This window comes from Cherax quadricarinatus, chromosome 1, assembly GCF_038502225.1.
Source record: "Cherax quadricarinatus isolate ZL_2023a chromosome 1, ASM3850222v1, whole genome shotgun sequence".
NCBI classification, from domain to species: Eukaryota; Metazoa; Arthropoda; class Malacostraca; order Decapoda; family Parastacidae; genus Cherax; species Cherax quadricarinatus.
In genome coordinates this window covers 57,724,290-57,741,410 of record NC_091292.1, presented here as the reverse complement: position 1 = coordinate 57,741,410, position 17,121 = coordinate 57,724,290, and the positions used below count along the sequence as shown (strand labels likewise).

The 17,121-nt window shown below is 42.2% G+C and overlaps 1 long non-coding RNA gene across 1 annotated transcript in view; it reads right to left on the bottom strand.

Moving 5' to 3' along the window:
* Positions 1–17,121, bottom strand: part of LOC138852868 (uncharacterized) — a 394,657-nt gene that overhangs the window by 365,168 nt on the left and 12,368 nt on the right. The window lies entirely within an intron of this gene.

The following is a 17,121-nucleotide window of genomic DNA, read 5'->3' as shown; positions in this document are numbered from 1 at the left end:
ACTCAGTGAGTACAAGTAAAGTGCTTCCAAGCGTTCCCAATAGTTAACGTGTTTTACGGAACTTACATGTGCAGTAAAAGTTCTCTGTACATTCTCTAGCTTGGCAGTTTCACTTGCTTGGAATGGGGATGTTAATGTACTGCAGTATTCCAGCCTAAAGAGAAAAGTGATTTAAAAAGGATCATCACTGGCTTGGCATCTTTTGTTCTGAACGTTCTCATTATCCATCCTATCATTTTCTTCGCAGATGTGGTAGTGGCACTATTGTGATCTTTGAAAGTGAGATCCTCAGACATTACCACTCCCAAGTCCTTCACACTACTTTCCCGCTCTATTGTATGATTAGAGTTTGTAGTATACTTAGTTCTAGTTATTATCTCCTCCAGTTTTCCATAACGGAGTAGTTGTGTGAGGTTTCCAGGATACTCAGCGATCAAGTAGAAGGCCGAAAAATTCGACCATATCTCGTTCAGGGATACGGGAATCATACAAAAATAATGCGGTATTAGAGACAACAGGGTATCTTGTAAAAGTAATCGGATGTATTTTAGTAACAGGAAATTTAAATCCATGAGATGTGGCCCAATGGAAAACAAGGTCCATAGCATTCCGGAGAGAAGCTGCTACTAGGTGACAATCAGCGCCTGCACAAGCTATTGCAAAATCATCGACATAAAATAACGACCAAATATCGGAGGGAAGACCAGAAACAAGGTTATTAATAGCAAGCAAAAACAGTATGGTGCTAAGAACACAACCTTGAGGGACACCTTCAGTCTGAATAAAGTCAGGGAAAGCGCATTATGAAACCGGACACAGACGTCTCTCCGACAAAAAAATTTTAAGGAAAAGCTGCAGACTGCCTCAAAGGTCCTTGGAATGAGTCTGGGCCAAGATGTTATAATGCCATAAAAGACTACAATAACCAAGTGCCCGCTAGCAAAGGCGGTGCGAACATAGGTTTCTAAGTGGAATAAAGGCTCAATAGTGGATCGGCCTCCTATGAAAGTCAAACTGACGAATATAGAAGCAATTATAAGTTTCCAGACACTACACCAAACGTTTGTTTACCAGACGTTCTAACAATTTAACAAATTGCGCTAGTAAGAGCAACGAGTCTATAGTGACAAGCATCCTGGTCCGAAGTACCTGGCTTATGAAAAGGCAGAACAATGGCAGTTTTCGTTTGAAGAGGAAGAACCCCTTGAGACAAACTAGATTGAAGAGATGTAAGAGGATCACAAGTGCCGTAGGATGTAAATATTGAAACATACAGATATGGATGCCATCATGTCCAGGTGCAAAAGATCGACAATTGCAAAGTGTCGATTCAAGTTCGCGAAACGTAAAAGGCACATTATAAGATTCCTCAGCGCAAGAATTATATCTAGAGGTGTTGATTTTCTAGCAGGTTTGGAGGAAAGATACGAGGGAGAAAAGATGGCTCCCTTGAGACATACAGACAAGATGCCCAATTTCCGTATCTACCTCAGCAGGGTCCACAACGCTGACGCGCCGGCAACCGTAAGAACTAGAGGTAGGTCTTGAGAGAGTACTTGCCACTCGACTTCCCTACCTTCCAAACTGCTCTCAAGAGTAGTAGTGGAAGTAACACTAAAAACAATTTCGTCAAGTATGTTTTGCTTCTCGAATTACACGGCGGACAACCGTCCTCGCTCCTTCAAAATCTAAGAGTCGATCTGTGGGTCTACTGTAACGGTAACGACCCCACGTAGCAGGTTCCAACCTCGCTTGACGAGCACAAACACGAGTCCACCGGGGTACATTTCTGAGTGTGTCTATCCTAGATCTGGAGCGATTGCAGTTGAGGCCGCGGGTAAAACAGAGGACGTAAATATCTGTAACAGTTCATCTAAGGGAGACGGAGGAGGAAGTTGCTCAAAAAACATAAGTGAGGTATGGCCCAGTACAGTGCCCACTTAATCCGCCTGCTCAAACTGCCAACGTGAGTAACGAGGGAGTAGGGAATATGAAGGGATGTAAGAGAACTAATAAGCTTGTAATATAATTTATTAAATATTCCACTTTGTGAAAAAAAAAAGACTTTCTCGTGTCCTTTTGTAACAGCTTTATCCGCAGCTTACAATTATTAAAAAGCGGTAAGAGGAACTCTAATGTTTAGTACCTTTTATGTCTGTAATCAGAGCATTGCTTTTTCATGCTTCAGATGTATGTGTTGTTTCAAGGAGTCTTTTGTATTGTTTTAGGAGTGTTCTATGTTGTTTCAGTTAGTGTTTTGCATCAAACAGTAAATCGTTTCAATTACTGTTTTGTTGTTTCTTAGTCTTTTATTGTTTCAGCTGGTATTCTGCATTGTTTCAGCGATTGTTTTGTCTTACTGGTAGTACTGTGTTGCAGGTAGCGTGTTGCAGGTAGTGCTTCAGAATACGCATTTTACTGCAGGTAATGTTTTGTTGTGTGTCTGGCATTTTAGTGCATGTTGCAGGTGGGGTGTTGAGTTGCAGACAGTGCTTTCTTGTGTTTTAGGCAGAGTCTCTTCGTATGTTGCAGGTAGGGATGATGTTTTTTTTGTATGTGTATGTGTGACTGTCGTATGTGTATCGTTGTGTTGAGCTATTGTATATAGTGACTTTATGCTGTGCTGTTGTACATGTTTTGCTTTAATGTGTTGTATAGAGTGTTTGGTGTTAAGCTGTTGTATACAGTGTTTTATGTTGTGTTGTTGTATATATATATACAATGCGTTGTTTGTCGTATTTAGTCTTGTATTGTTCCGTGGATGTTCTTGTTTCGTTATAGCAGTCGTCTTTTTCGTCGTTAATGTTTTTGTCAACGCTGATTGTAGCAGGATTCGTGCAGTAGTGGCACTTTTTGCTGTTTACCTTAATTACAACAGATGTACAGTACACGCAACTATTCCCCTTTTTTCTGCGAGTGTTAACGATGAAAGGTGTGTAGTGACAGGGAGGACATACATTTTTGGTATTAAAATATTTAATACTAGTAATGTACAAGTGCAGCTTCAACTGTTCCTACGAAAACAGACGCGTCAAAACACCTATAGAATCATACAATTAAACATATATTACAGACCGTTTTTTTTTTTGGCCACTTCAGTTGTCTCCCACCAGGGTGGGACGACACAAAATATTGACCATCATTGACTCAAAGGTGTCTTGCCAGAAGTGTGCAGACAAAATTCCGATGACTCTCCCAGCAGCATCAACATCCCGCGTCTTCTTCAGAATGCGTTCTCTGTAATTCCCGTTCTCTTTGAGGGACGTTCCTTGACGCTCTTGAGGGACTCTTGATCTTGGGAATTGGATTATCCACCGCTACCTTTGGATAGAACCTGACATCCATCCGTTTTTCAAGTGCTTCCTCTTAAATACTAATAATAACGAACTTCCCGCCTTCAAGAGGCACGTAAGTTCCCCCGTCTTCCAACAACATGTTCATTTTCCACTATAATCTACCTTTCCATAATTACTATTGCATTTGTGTCTGTTTCGTAAGGTGAAGTCTAGAACCCTTCTTTAATTCATGGTATAACTTAACAAATCTTTGAGCACAATTGTGTTGCAGAAGTCTGGACGAGATAGATCCTAGTGGAAAAAATGAACATGTTATCAGAAGGCGTGTGAACTTACGTGCCCTTTAAATCTCAAATACGGCTAAGCAAGTTCCCTGAATCCCTTCATAAAAGTCATCTTCTCAGACTCCAGTAGGATGTGACGTCCTAAAAGCCACTTATCTGCACAACAATCCAAGACGCTCATACACTCCTGCAAGATACTTTAACATCTACTATTAGAACTTTGCTCGACTCTTTCGCCAGTTCTTCAGGAATAGCAGTAGGCACAATAAAGCAATTGTAGCAACAACCATAAAAAAAATGTATATAACAAGACTGACGATACGGGCACATTTCACACAGTGACATGAAGTAGCACAAGGTGATTACAAGCGTGAGTTATATTCGCTCAAACTCAAAAAATATATATATTAATAACAAGGGGAATGCATAACTGCAATAGACGAGTTAAATATTTGCGAAATTTGTGGCAATTAAAGTGACAGTAAGAATAAGTGAGAGAGAGAGCTCACCTAATTGTACTCATCCATTTGTGGTTGCTTGTGTCGAGTCACAGCTCCTTGTCCGGTCTCTTCGCTAGTCGCTATTAGGTTCACTTTCTTCCTGCTCTCAGACCCTTGTCGTACCTCTCCTTAAAGATATGGCTCCTGCCTCCACTACATCACTCTCCAGACTGCACCAAGTCCTGACAACTGACAATCTGAGTTTTCAACTTCCAGTTGTGGCTCCTTGTTGTTGAGTCTCATTTTTGAAACACACTGTCCCAATCCAACTTGTCAATTATTATAATCATGGGGGAGCGCTAACTCGTAGGAATATACAGCGCCTGTGGGAGGGATGATGGAAGGCATTCAGACTCAATTCAGGAAACTGGAGCAGAGATCCAATTCCCTAGACCAAGAGCCCCTCATCAGCGTCAAGGAACCTTCCTTGAGGGAATCAACTTTTCAATTCCTCTTAGTATTTTATGTCACTATCATTTCTTCCCTATCCCTCCTTTCCTCCAGTGTCGTCAGGTTAAATTCACTTAACCTCTCCTCGTAGGACATACTCCTTAGCTCCGGAGACTAGTATTGTGTGCGTGCATGCCTGTGCGTGTGAGCGTGTGAGCGTGTGTGTGTGTGTGTGTGTGTGTGTGTGTGTGTGTGTGTGTGTGTGTGTGTGTGTATACTCGCCTATTTGTGGTTGCAGGGGTCGATTCATAGCTCCTGGCCCCGCCTCTTCACTAATTGCTACTGGGTCCTCTCTCTTCCTGCTCCATGAGCTTCATCAAACCTCGTCTTAAAACTATGTATGGTTCCCGCCTCCACTACGTCACTTTCTAGGCTATTCCACTCCCTGACAACTCTATGACTGAAGAAATACTTCCTAACATCCCTCTGACTCTTCAAACTTCCAACTGCGACCTCTTGTTTTAGTGTCCCATCTCTGGAACATCCTGTCTTTGTCCACTTTGTCTATTCCGCGCAGTATTTTATATGTCGTTATCATGTCTCCCCTGACCCTCCTTTGTATATATATATATATATATATATATATATATATATATATATATATATATATATATATATATATATATATATATATATATATATATATATATATACAAAAAAATCACAATAAACAGGTGATATCAAAATATGGAAAATAACCGCCATTTTTTTAATATAAGGGCTTCAGTAAGTTGTGTTCGTGCATCAACTCGTGAGGTGTTCATTCCACTTTCGACTATAAAGCTAATGGAAAGAACTTATGAAATATTATTTTAGTGTCCTCTGTACTTATATTTTTGTGATAGTAGACTAACAAACTAGTCAAACAAAAGTGCCAATACACAGAAAGCAAAGGTCTTCGACGTTATAAACACAGCACCAAATACCATCACTGCTTCAGATAAGCTGTAATTAAAATTACTTGTCAAAAATTCAACTATTTTTTTACACGTTCATCTGGGCACACTTTGAGCTCAAATAAAAGTAATTATGCATTACAAACATTCAAAATCTGAAAATGTGTGATATGGAATAAAATTTTAAGACGGTGTAAAGTTGTTTGCCAGGAAAAACTAAAGCTACGAAACAATTATTGTAAAACTAGCAGAAATCACTGCAAACAAATTTTTCGCCAGTGATAAGTGATAATTGTTGTATATCACGAGGGACACTTCTGAAAATTTACGAGCTGCTGCTTTTGTCTGCGTAATAGAAGTACTGGAAACACTGCCAAGAAACATCTCTCCCACTGTCCAAGGGGAACATTAATCAGAACGGGTGACGCATGGGCGACTTGGAGACTTATAGAGGCTTTTATAAATGGGAAGCCACGAATGATAATGATGAATTTCCCTACTCAAGCCCAACCGCCCGTTAGCAACATGCTGGTCAGCTGCTATTGGCCGAGACGTTCACCAGCTTGCCTAGGATTGGTCACTCAGAATACTGACCGTTATTTTCCACTAGTCGTTCTCATCTGAACCTCGGAACTACGCAGTGTTAAAAATTTATGACCTTTCCGAAAGAGAACAGATATCTTATTACTTTCCTGGTTAAATTATTCAATATCTGAAATATTTAGGAAAACATTTTTTCCTAAGTGTCGCAAGAAGAGGACCAAAAATAAAAGTCGAACAAAGAAAACAATAAGTGTCATCCAAGAGGACGTCAACATTGGGTCTGGTTATCCCCTCCGTGTGCTTGTAACCGGTTGTGATCCTAAATCAAGGACGTACATAAAACTGCCCCAAGACTATAATCTGAAGCCCATCCTCCGTCCGGTAATGTCCTTACAATAACATAAAATATATTTAGGTTCGGGATGACCGTTTGTTGAAGAGATGGCAGAATTGTTACCAAGCCAAGGTTTCAAGTTTTTTCTTTGATCATAGCCGGTATGCGCAAGCGTGTGATTTTGTTTACTTTTTACTGTTATTAAGACTCATGTGAGGGCCCATAAACCTCTTGTTGTAAATTTATGAGTTACTTTAACGTCATTATTCTCGTATTTGTGAGGTAATGCTGCTTTAACCTGGAGAATTGAAAATGATAACTTACGCCAAGTGTAAAATCTGAATTACCTGGCCATAATATATATTACACAGAAACGCAAGACTAATGTATATTTATATACAAAACATTGCTTTTAGATGCTGATAAATTATGATGTTAATTATTAAAGGTGAATGGTTTTTGAGGTGTTGGATAAAGCGAGCGGGCTAGGCGAAAGCTTAAAAAATCAATCCTCAAAAGTGACGAAGGCAAAGAAAACATCGATGCCTAAATCCTACTACATGACTGGCTCCAAAATTTCGAGTCCTTTTCTTCCGAGGTGCCAGTATTTATTTAGTTATTTATGTCTGCAAATAGTACATTGAGATTTTGTATTTACAATAATGGGTTGCAACGCAAAGAGAGCCTCTATTATGCTTAGGCATTAAGTGTGGCCTTCACAAAGTAAGGAAGGATATCCAGGCCTTTCACACCTCAATGATCTTGGACTTGACCCTTGACCAATCGCGAACGACAGATTTTTAGCTGTGGAAGTGTATACATCTATGTGATTGAAGTTAATAGATTATGAGCTTTATTGGAGCACTGGCGTGCACAGAGCATCACGAAATTTGGTTAGTTAAACACAGTTGGCGATAACTACTTCCGCGTTTACTGCAACTCTTAATTAAGGAATTACAGTAGTAATGGTAGATATCACACCAAAGATATCATCAGAGTGATAATAAACTGCATAACATCGCTAGTCTCAAAACTGCCTTTAAAGACCTTAAAGATTTCTTTTGGACCGTACGTGAGTTATGTCAAGTCTGTCGTTAGGTACCCAACACCAGCATGGTGTCTACATTTAGTCAAGCATGGTAATATGCTCGAGAAGTTCCAGACATTAAGAACACACTAACGTCCCTAACGTTCAATGGTGAACGTTAGGGACCAAATCAGGGAACGGGTGGGGCTTGAACCCATGGCGAGTCCTAAAACTCGCAGGCCAGTGCGTTAACCACTCGGCCCGCTTGAGACAAAAACGTTGAGAACTTCACACTCCCACTGGTCATGGAGGGACGCAGAGTTGAGCACTCACTCCCCCACCACCGGATAATAAGGGAAGCAGAGTGGAGGGAGTAACACCTCAAGAAGAGGCGCATAGCTGATATCCCTACTCTCCGCCACTGAAGGTGAGGGAACGCAAAGTAGAAGACTCCCCTCCCTTCGCCACTGCATATGGAGGCCTCCTCACAAGACGTGGGGGCAGTAGAGTTCAGTGCCCGATACATCCACCACTGGACGTGGGTGAAGAAGAGTTGAGGGCACTACACCCCCAACACTAGACGTGGGTGAGGTAGAGTTGTTTACATTGACTTACTAAGCGCCAGTGCATCTCTCCTTTCCGATGGAGACAGCCTCTTATTGTTCCAGCCACATATATTATTATACACATCAAGAAAAACTAACTTGTCAACCTTTCTGTAATGAACTCCATAAATCTGTCAGAGCTATTTTATGTTAGATGATAAAAAAACTTCATAAAAATTGTCAGATATATAAGAACATAAGAAAGAAGGAACACTGCAGCAGGCCTACTGACCCATGCGAAGCAGGTTCATGTCCCCCCGGATTAGCCCAATGACCCACCTAATCAGGTCACTTCCACTTAAGGAAGGAGCACCGCATCAGACCTAGTAGCACAAGCTAGTCAGGTCCAACTCACACCCCGCCCACACCCATTCGTGTATTTATCTAACCTATTTTTAAAGCTACACAACGTTTTAGCATCGGGAGTTTGTTCTACTCATCCACAACTCTATTTACCAAACCAGATAAATTTAAAATAATTTGCATCAACACTAATAAAAAAAATTCTGGTCTAATTATGTCTTAAAACAAAATCAGCTGTGCTATTAACGATGGGAACTAATAACAAAATCATATATTAAACAAGTCGACAGGTTTATGCTTAATACTATTATTCTTTACAGAATGGCTTTTTATTTCACAAAATCTTATCTCGGCGATCCTGAAAAGAGTAAGAGAATCGTAAACATGGATAGAAGATAAGCGACCAAGCTCTGTAACAGACGGTTTTCCGCCAATAATTCTTAACGCACAACACCGTCCACCTTTCACCATCTCCATTTACCATCAAATAACATAGATTTTACTCTGGGGGCTTCACAGCGATGCGCATAATGATTTTAAAATACGGACAATCATCGATAAAATAAGCTCCTGTTAGTTCGATCGGTTGTTTTGAGTTGAGAAAATATCGTAAACATGCGAGGAAAATCTTCACGCCATCTGATCTCCGGGTTCCCACAGCTTCAGCAACTCTAGAGCACGACTCATGACCCGATGTCGGGAATTGACACGCGACAGCAAGTACCTGGTGACCTCTGCTGAACTCTCGTGGCCTCCAGCGACCTCATTGTCATGAAAGGCAGATCATTGAGGGTGTTGGAGGTGCATATCCCCAGTTTTACATAAGTTATGGTACGTATTTCTCACTCGCAAAATGGTCATTTTGGCCATTCTTGCCGCCATTTAGGTCCCGTTCAAGTGAATTCGTAAGACCAGGTTAAAAGATTTTGGAAAAATTTTAGAGACTAACATCATTGCCAAGTTTGGGCAGGCTTGAGCGTTTCCAGCAGGGGTGTTATGGCTTGAATTTAATGTTCTGATCTCCGAATGATGACCAGCACTTCACATCCTCATGACCAGCACTCCACATCCTCATGAGCAGCACTTCACATCCTCATGACCAGCATTTTACATTACGACCAGCACATCATATCATAGCCAACACGTCACATCATGACGCCACGTGACGCCACATATTACATCATGACCAACGTATCACATCATGACGCCCAACACTTAATGACACCCATCACATCACATAACGCACAACATACTACATTATAACGCCCAGCACATCACATCATGACACTCAACAGATCATATTATAATGCCCAACACATCACGTAACGCCCAACACATCACATCATGACACCCAACACATCCCGTAACGCCCAACACATCACATCATGACACCAACAGATCATATTATAATGCCCAACACATCACATTATAACGCCCAACATATCACATCATGATACCCAACACATTATAACGCCCAACACATTACATCATGACACCCAACATCACATCATGACACCCAACACATCACATCATGATATCCAACACATCACATCATGGCAGCCATCACATTATAATGCCCAACACATTACATCATGATGAACACTATATCACATCACGATGTAGATGTCAAATGCTCAGCACGCAAAGAGAATTAGTTATGAACTGTGAGAGATGTGAATATCTGTCACAGCTGGCCTCAGTTCAGGCCTCGTAGACTGGCAGGGAAATACCGAAGGAATAAGAAATACGGTATTAACACATAGGATAGTAGATATAAGAAAATACTTAGTTTAAGATAAATAAAAGGCTAGCAGGCTACTATTTCGCACTCACCCTTGGTAATAATGGTAGAATTATCGATAAAATTTTTGGCACATATTATTGTGGCAACGTTTCGCTCTCCAGGTCTGTCGAGCCGTAACGGCCAAAGCTCCTGGAAAGCGAAACGTTGCCACAATAAAATGTCACTTTAGTTGAACATCAAAATGGCATAAAATACCGACAGGTTGGTAGGTAAGACACAAAGGCAACAGTTAGGCAACTTTATTCCGAAACGTTTCGCCTACACAGTAGGCTTCTTCAGTCGAATACAGAAAGTAGGCAGGAACAGTAGAGATGTGAAGACGATGTAATCAGTCCACCACCCTTGAAGTCGTAGAATTTGAGGTTGTCAGTCCCTCAGCCTGGAGAGTTCAGTTCCATAGTCAGGAACTATCTGAAGATCAAGCGACAGTGCGGAGACTTAAATACTGTCGGAAGGAGAGGTGCATAGTAGTAGTAGTAGTAGTGAGAATGTAGCCACTGATAGGTCAGGTCCCTCTCAGATCCAACAGTTCTCACTTGAAAGGGTTGTCCAAGGTGTTTTCTGTACCAAGAGGCCATGTGTTGCAGTGTCTGACAAGATGAACATCAAAATGGCATAAAATACCGACAGGTTGGTAGGTAAGACACAAAGGCAACAGTTAGGCAACTTTATTCCGAAGCCTACTGTGTAGGCGAAACGTTTCGGAATAAAGTTGCCTAACTGTTGCCTTTGTGTCTTACCTACCAACCTGTCGGTATTTTATGCCATTTTGATGTTCATCTTGTCAGACACTGCAACACATGGCCTCTTGGTACAGAAAACAGTTAGGCAACTTTATTCCGAAGCCTACTGTGTAGGCGAAACGTTTCGGAATAAAGTTGCCTAACTGTTGCCTTTGTGTCTTACCTACCAACCTGTCGGTATTTTATGCCATTTTGATGTTCATCTTGTCAGACACTGCAACACATGGCCTCTTGGTACAGAAAACACCTTGGACAACCCTTTCAAGTGAGAACTGTTGGATCTGAGAGGGACCTGACCTATCAGTGGCTACATTCTCACTACTACTACTACTACTATGCACCTCTCCTTCCGACAGTATTTAAGTCTCCGCACTGTCGCTTGATCTTCAGATAGTTCCTGACTATGGAACTGAACTCTCCAGGCTGAGGGACTGACAACCTCAAATTCTACGACTTCAAGGGTGATGGACTGATTACATCGTCTTCACATCTCTACTGTTCCTGCCTACTTTCTGTATTCGTAAAGTAAAAGGACACAAGTGCACCTAATGTGACATTTATTGTGGCAACGTTTCGCTCTCCAGGAGCTTTATCAAGCCATTACAAACAATACATGGACACAGAGGGTATATAAAGGCTCAGAGTGAGGAGATTTTGTTGACTTGATTGAACTCTGTGTTAACTTCAACTGTTTTTCCTTCAATAACAAGCTCTACAAACAAACCTACGGCATGGGAATGGGGTCCCCAATAAGTGCCGTCCTAGCCAACTTATACATGGAACACCTAGAGTCCGAACACTTCGCCAACATCATCCCTTCAAGCGTCACTTGGTTACGTTACGTGGACGATGTCCTCGTAATAACTCCAAAACGTTTTGATGTACGGGATCTTCAGGCAAGGCTCAACGCAGTTGAACCAGCGATTCAGTTTACACTAGAAGAAGAGTCCAATGACAAGCTACCTTTCCTCGACGTCCTCATTCACAAAGTAGACAACAACCTAAGATTTCAAGTTTATCGGAAACCCACCAATAAAAATGATCTCACACACTTCTATTCCAGTCAAGATACCAAGACCAAAAGAGGCATCATCATCGGGTTTTTCCTAAGAGCATACCGAATTTGTAGTCCTGAGTTTCTTGACGAGGAATGTACTTACATTCACCAAACATTCACTGAGTTACAATTTCCTTCTTCTTTTTTCATCAAAGACTGCAAGAAAAGAGCTCTTCAGATCATCAATTCTCCACGCATCAACACCGCTCCCAACAAAGTTATAATTCTTCCCAACAGCCAGGTTGCACGAAACGTCTCAAAAGTACTTTCACAAGCTAACACCAGAGTCGCCATCGCTTCTACCACTTCAATAAAGGATCTAACCAGGACAAAACCCAAGCACCACGAACCAGTCAATGCAGGAGTTTACACTATACCCTGTGGAGGCTGTGACAAGATCTACGTAGGTGAAACAGCAAGAAACCTCGACACCCGCCTCAATGAACACATATACGCATGTAGGAACGACAACTTAAACAACGCCTGTGTACAACACCGAAATTCCACCAATCATCTTATGAAATTCAGAGACGCCCAATTAGTGATAAAAGAAACTAATTTCCGCACACGCAAGTGCCTTGAATCAGCACTGATCGCTGTTTCGAATACAATTAAACAAAACAACGGCAGCTTCACCATCTCCGAAGTCTTAGCAAGAATCCTCCTGAAAACAGTAAACCCTGCCATCACATAGTCTCTCCTGTTATACTACACAAAGCACAGAGAGTGAACACTGAAACAACCTGCCTCATTCCAGTTTATATTTGTCCAACCTATTTTTATGTTACCCAAGTAATAGCTTTTATATCCTTTTACTCATGTACGAATTAATTGCTTTTGTCACTACCACTACTACCACCAGTGAACATCGGAATTGGTACCTCACTAGTATTCACCTCACTCTGAGCCTTTATATACCCTCTGTGTCCATGTATTGTTTGTAATGGCTTGATAAAGCTCCTGGAGAGCGAAACGTTGCCACAATAAATGTCACATTAGTTGCACTTGTGTCCTTTTACTTTACATATTGTCGGTAATTCTACCAACTTTATTACTTTCTGTATTCGACTGAAGAAGCCTACTGTGTAGGCGAAACGTTTCGGAATAAAGTTGCCTAACTGTTGCCTATGTGTCTTACCTACCAACCTGTCGGTATTTTATGCCATTTTGATGTTCATCTTGTCAGACACTGCAACACATGGCCTCTTGGTACAGAAAACACCTTGGACAACCCTTTCAAGTGAGAACTGTTGGATCTGAGAGGGACCTGACCTATCAGTGGCTACATTCTCACTACTACTACTACTACTATGCACCTCTCCTTCCGACAGTATTTAAGTCTCCGCACTGTCGCTTGATCTTCAGATAGTTCCTGACTATGGAACTGAACTCTCCAGGCTGAGGGACTGACAACCTCAAATTCTACGACTTCAAGGGTGATGGACTGATTACATCGTCTTCACATCTCTACTGTTCCTGCCTACTTTCTGTATTCGACTGAAGAAGCCTACTGTGTAGGCGAAACGTTTCGGAATAAAGTTGCCTAACTGTTGCCTTTGTGTCTTACCTACCTACCGTCACTTTAGTTGCTTCAGTGTCCATTTACCTAACACACTAACACTGTATGACAAGATGTAACATCCTGTCATACAATGTTGTCGACCAACCTTCTATGCTGCCAGGCAAATTAGCACGTTGCTAATTAATTTCGAAGCACCGATATAAATTCTCTGGAAAATGTACAAAGGAGGATGACAAAGATGATCCCATGTATCAGAAACCTTCCCTATGAGGATAGACTAAGGGCCCTGAAACTGCACTCTCTAGAAAGACGTAGAATTAGGGGGGATATGATTGAGGTGTATAAATGGAAGACAGGAATAAATAAAGGGGATGTAAATAGTGTGCTGAAAATATCTAGCCTAGACAGGACTCGCAGCAATGGTTTTAAGTTGGAAAAATTCAGATTCAGGAAGGATATAGGAAAGTACTGGTTTGGTAATAGAGTTGTGGATGAGTGGAACAAACTCCCAAGTACCGTTATAGAGGCCAGAACGTTGTGTAGCTTTAAAAATAGGTTGGATAAATACATGAGTAGATGTGGGTGGGTGTGAGTTAGACCTGATAGCTTGTGCTAACAGGTCGGTTGCCGTGTTCCTCCCTTAAGTCAATGTGACCTGACCTGACTAGGTTGGGTGCATTGGCTTAAGCCGGTAGGAGACTTGGACCTGCCTCGCATGGGCCAGTAGGCCTTCTGCAGTGTTCCTTCGTTCTTATGTTCTTATGTTCTTAATGGCCACCCCCCCCCCCAGAGACTGGAAATATAAACACATATGCAGTATAATGTGATCCTTTATTGACAACGTTTCGCCCACACAGTGGGCTTTTTCAAGGTACGCCCACTATGTGGGCGAAACATTGTCAACAAAGGATCACATTATACTGCATATGTGTTTATATTTCCATTGTGTCGGTATTTTATACCATTTATTTCCCCCCCCCCCCCCCCCCCAGAGATTGTTGACCTTAATTAATTCATATAATATTTTTTAAAACGTACTAAAAGCCCATCATAAAAACTATAAAACTGCCTTCCGTTGTTTCAAGAAGTAGTTCATTATTTAAACCAGCTAGGTAAATCATAAAAAAAATTAACCAAGAAACTGAAGCTACCCTCCCCTACCTTGGATCAAATCTGATCACCTCGTATTGTTCAGATCATGTATAACCCACTAGAGGCTTAGAATCTATCCATGGATATAATAAACAAAAGTAAAAATCGTATTGTATACATAAAAACATGGTGTTACAACTTCCTGTGACTCAGGACGGACACGCATTAATTTCCCAGGCGTTTCCAAATCATCTTACACACACACTCGTGGGTCCGTATTGGCTTGAATTAATTTTCCTGGAAGAGGGACACCTGAGTCCTTGCCACAACGCATATTAATGACACCCTGATGCAACGATCCCATGTCTGAGAAATTTCCTAATTTATCTTCCTGCCAGAATAATACTCTTATATATATATATATATATATATATATATATATATATATATATATATATATATATATATATATATATATTATAAGATTTGCTTGTCTCAGCAGTTTCTTTAATATCCTGGTCTTCGGTGAAACTTGAATAAGTATCCATTCAGTGTTTTAAACTGGAGGAAATGTGAGAGGTTGGTGTGCCGGGAGGCACCAGTCAGGAGTGTGGGGGAGGCACCAGTCAGGTGTGTGGGGGAGACACCAGTCAGGTGTGTGGGGGAGGCACCAGTCAGGTGTGTGGGGGAGGCACCAGTCAGGTGTGTGGGGGACGCACCAGTCAGGTGTGTGGGGGAGGCACCAGTCAGGTGTGTGGGGGAGGCACCAGTCAGGTGTGTGGGGGAAGCACCAGTCAGGTGTGTGGGGGAGGCACCAGTCAGGTGTGTGGGGTAGGCACCAGTCAGGTGTTTGGGGGAAGCACCAGTCAGGTGTGTGGGGGAGGCACCAGTCAGGTGTGTGGGGGAGGCACCAGTCAGGTGTGTGGGGGAGACACCAGTCAGGTGTGTGGGGGAGGCACCAGTCAGGTGTGTGGGGGAAGCACCAGTCAGGTGTGTGGGGGCGGCACCAGGTGTTTGGGGGAGGCACCAGTCAGGTGTATGGGGAGGCACCAGTCAGGTGTGTGGGGAGGCACCAATCAGGTGTGTGGGGAGGCATGTCAGGTGTGTGGGGAGGCACCAGTGAGGTATGTACAGCTTATCTCAGTAGGAAATAGTTGTCATGTATGTGTGTGACGCTTGCGGTGATGATAGTGGTGATGGTGTTGGTTGTGATGGCGATGGTGGTAGCGGTGGAGGCGGCGCTGATGACGGTGGTAGTGGTGATGGTAGTGACGGTGGTGGGGGTGCTGGTAGTGACAGTTGTGGTGGTGTTGGTAGTGACAGCTGTGGTGGTGTTGGTAGTGACAGTTGTGGTGGTGCTGGTAGTGACAGTTGTGGTGATGCTGGTAGTGACAGTTGTGGTGGTGCTGGTGGGAACGGTGGAGGCGCCGCTAGTGCTGGTGGTGTCGTTGGAGGTAACTGTGTTGGAGGGAAATGCCTTTCTGATGAAGGTTGTTGCATTAATGTGCCTAAGTACATGCAAAGGCATGCATTCTCTCTCTCTCTCTCTCTCTCTCTCTCTCTCTCTCTCTCTCTCTCTCTCTCTCTCTCTCTCTCTCTCTCTCTCTCTCGTGCGCTTGCGAGAAAGCAGACGTAGTGATAGGTGATACACAGCTAACATATGGTAACCTAATTATGAGAATGTACAAAGACAGACACAACCTTTCTGGAGATAACACTTAAATTAGGTGACAACTAGAGATGACGACGATGACAACTAGAGATGACAACCATGACAAGTTGAGATGAAACGATGACAGGCAGAAATGATAACGATAACTAGAGATGACAATGCTAACTAGAGATGACAACGATGCTAACCAGAGATGACAAAGGTGACAACGATGGGACTCGAGAGACGAAGGGATAAGTGGAAATAGAGACACACACATAAGTACCACAAACATGGCATAGCTTATTAGTGATATACGGCGACGTCAGTGTCAGCCAACACAGTCAAAACAACGTCAGACAATGTCAGCCAACACAGTCAAAACAACGTCAGACAATGTCAGCCAACACAGTCAAAACAACGTCAAACAATGTCAGCCAACACAGTCAAAACAACGTCAGACAATGTCAGCCAACACAATCAAAACAACGTCAGATAATGTCAGCCAACACAGTCAAAACAATGTCAGACAATGTTAGCCAACAAAGTCAAAACAACGTCAGACAATGTCAGCCAACACAGTCAAAACAACGTCAGACAATGTCAGCCAACAAAGTCAAAACAACGTCAGACAATGTCAGCCAACACAGTCAAAACAACGTCAGACAATGTCAGCCAACAAAGTCAAAACAACGTCAGACAATGTCAGCCAACACAATCAAAACAACGTCAATGTCAGCCAACAAAGTCAAAACGTCAGACAATGTCAGCCAACACAGTCAAAACAACGTCAGACAATGTCAGCCAACAAAGTCAAAACAACGTCAGACAATGTCAGCCAACAAAGTCAAAACAACGTCAGACAATGTCAGCCAACACAATCAAAACAACGTCAGACAATGTCAGCCAACACAGTCAAAACAACGTCAGACAATGTCAGCCAACAAAGTCAAAACAACGTCAGACAATGTCAGCCAACACAGTCAAAACAACGACAGACAATGTCAGCCAACA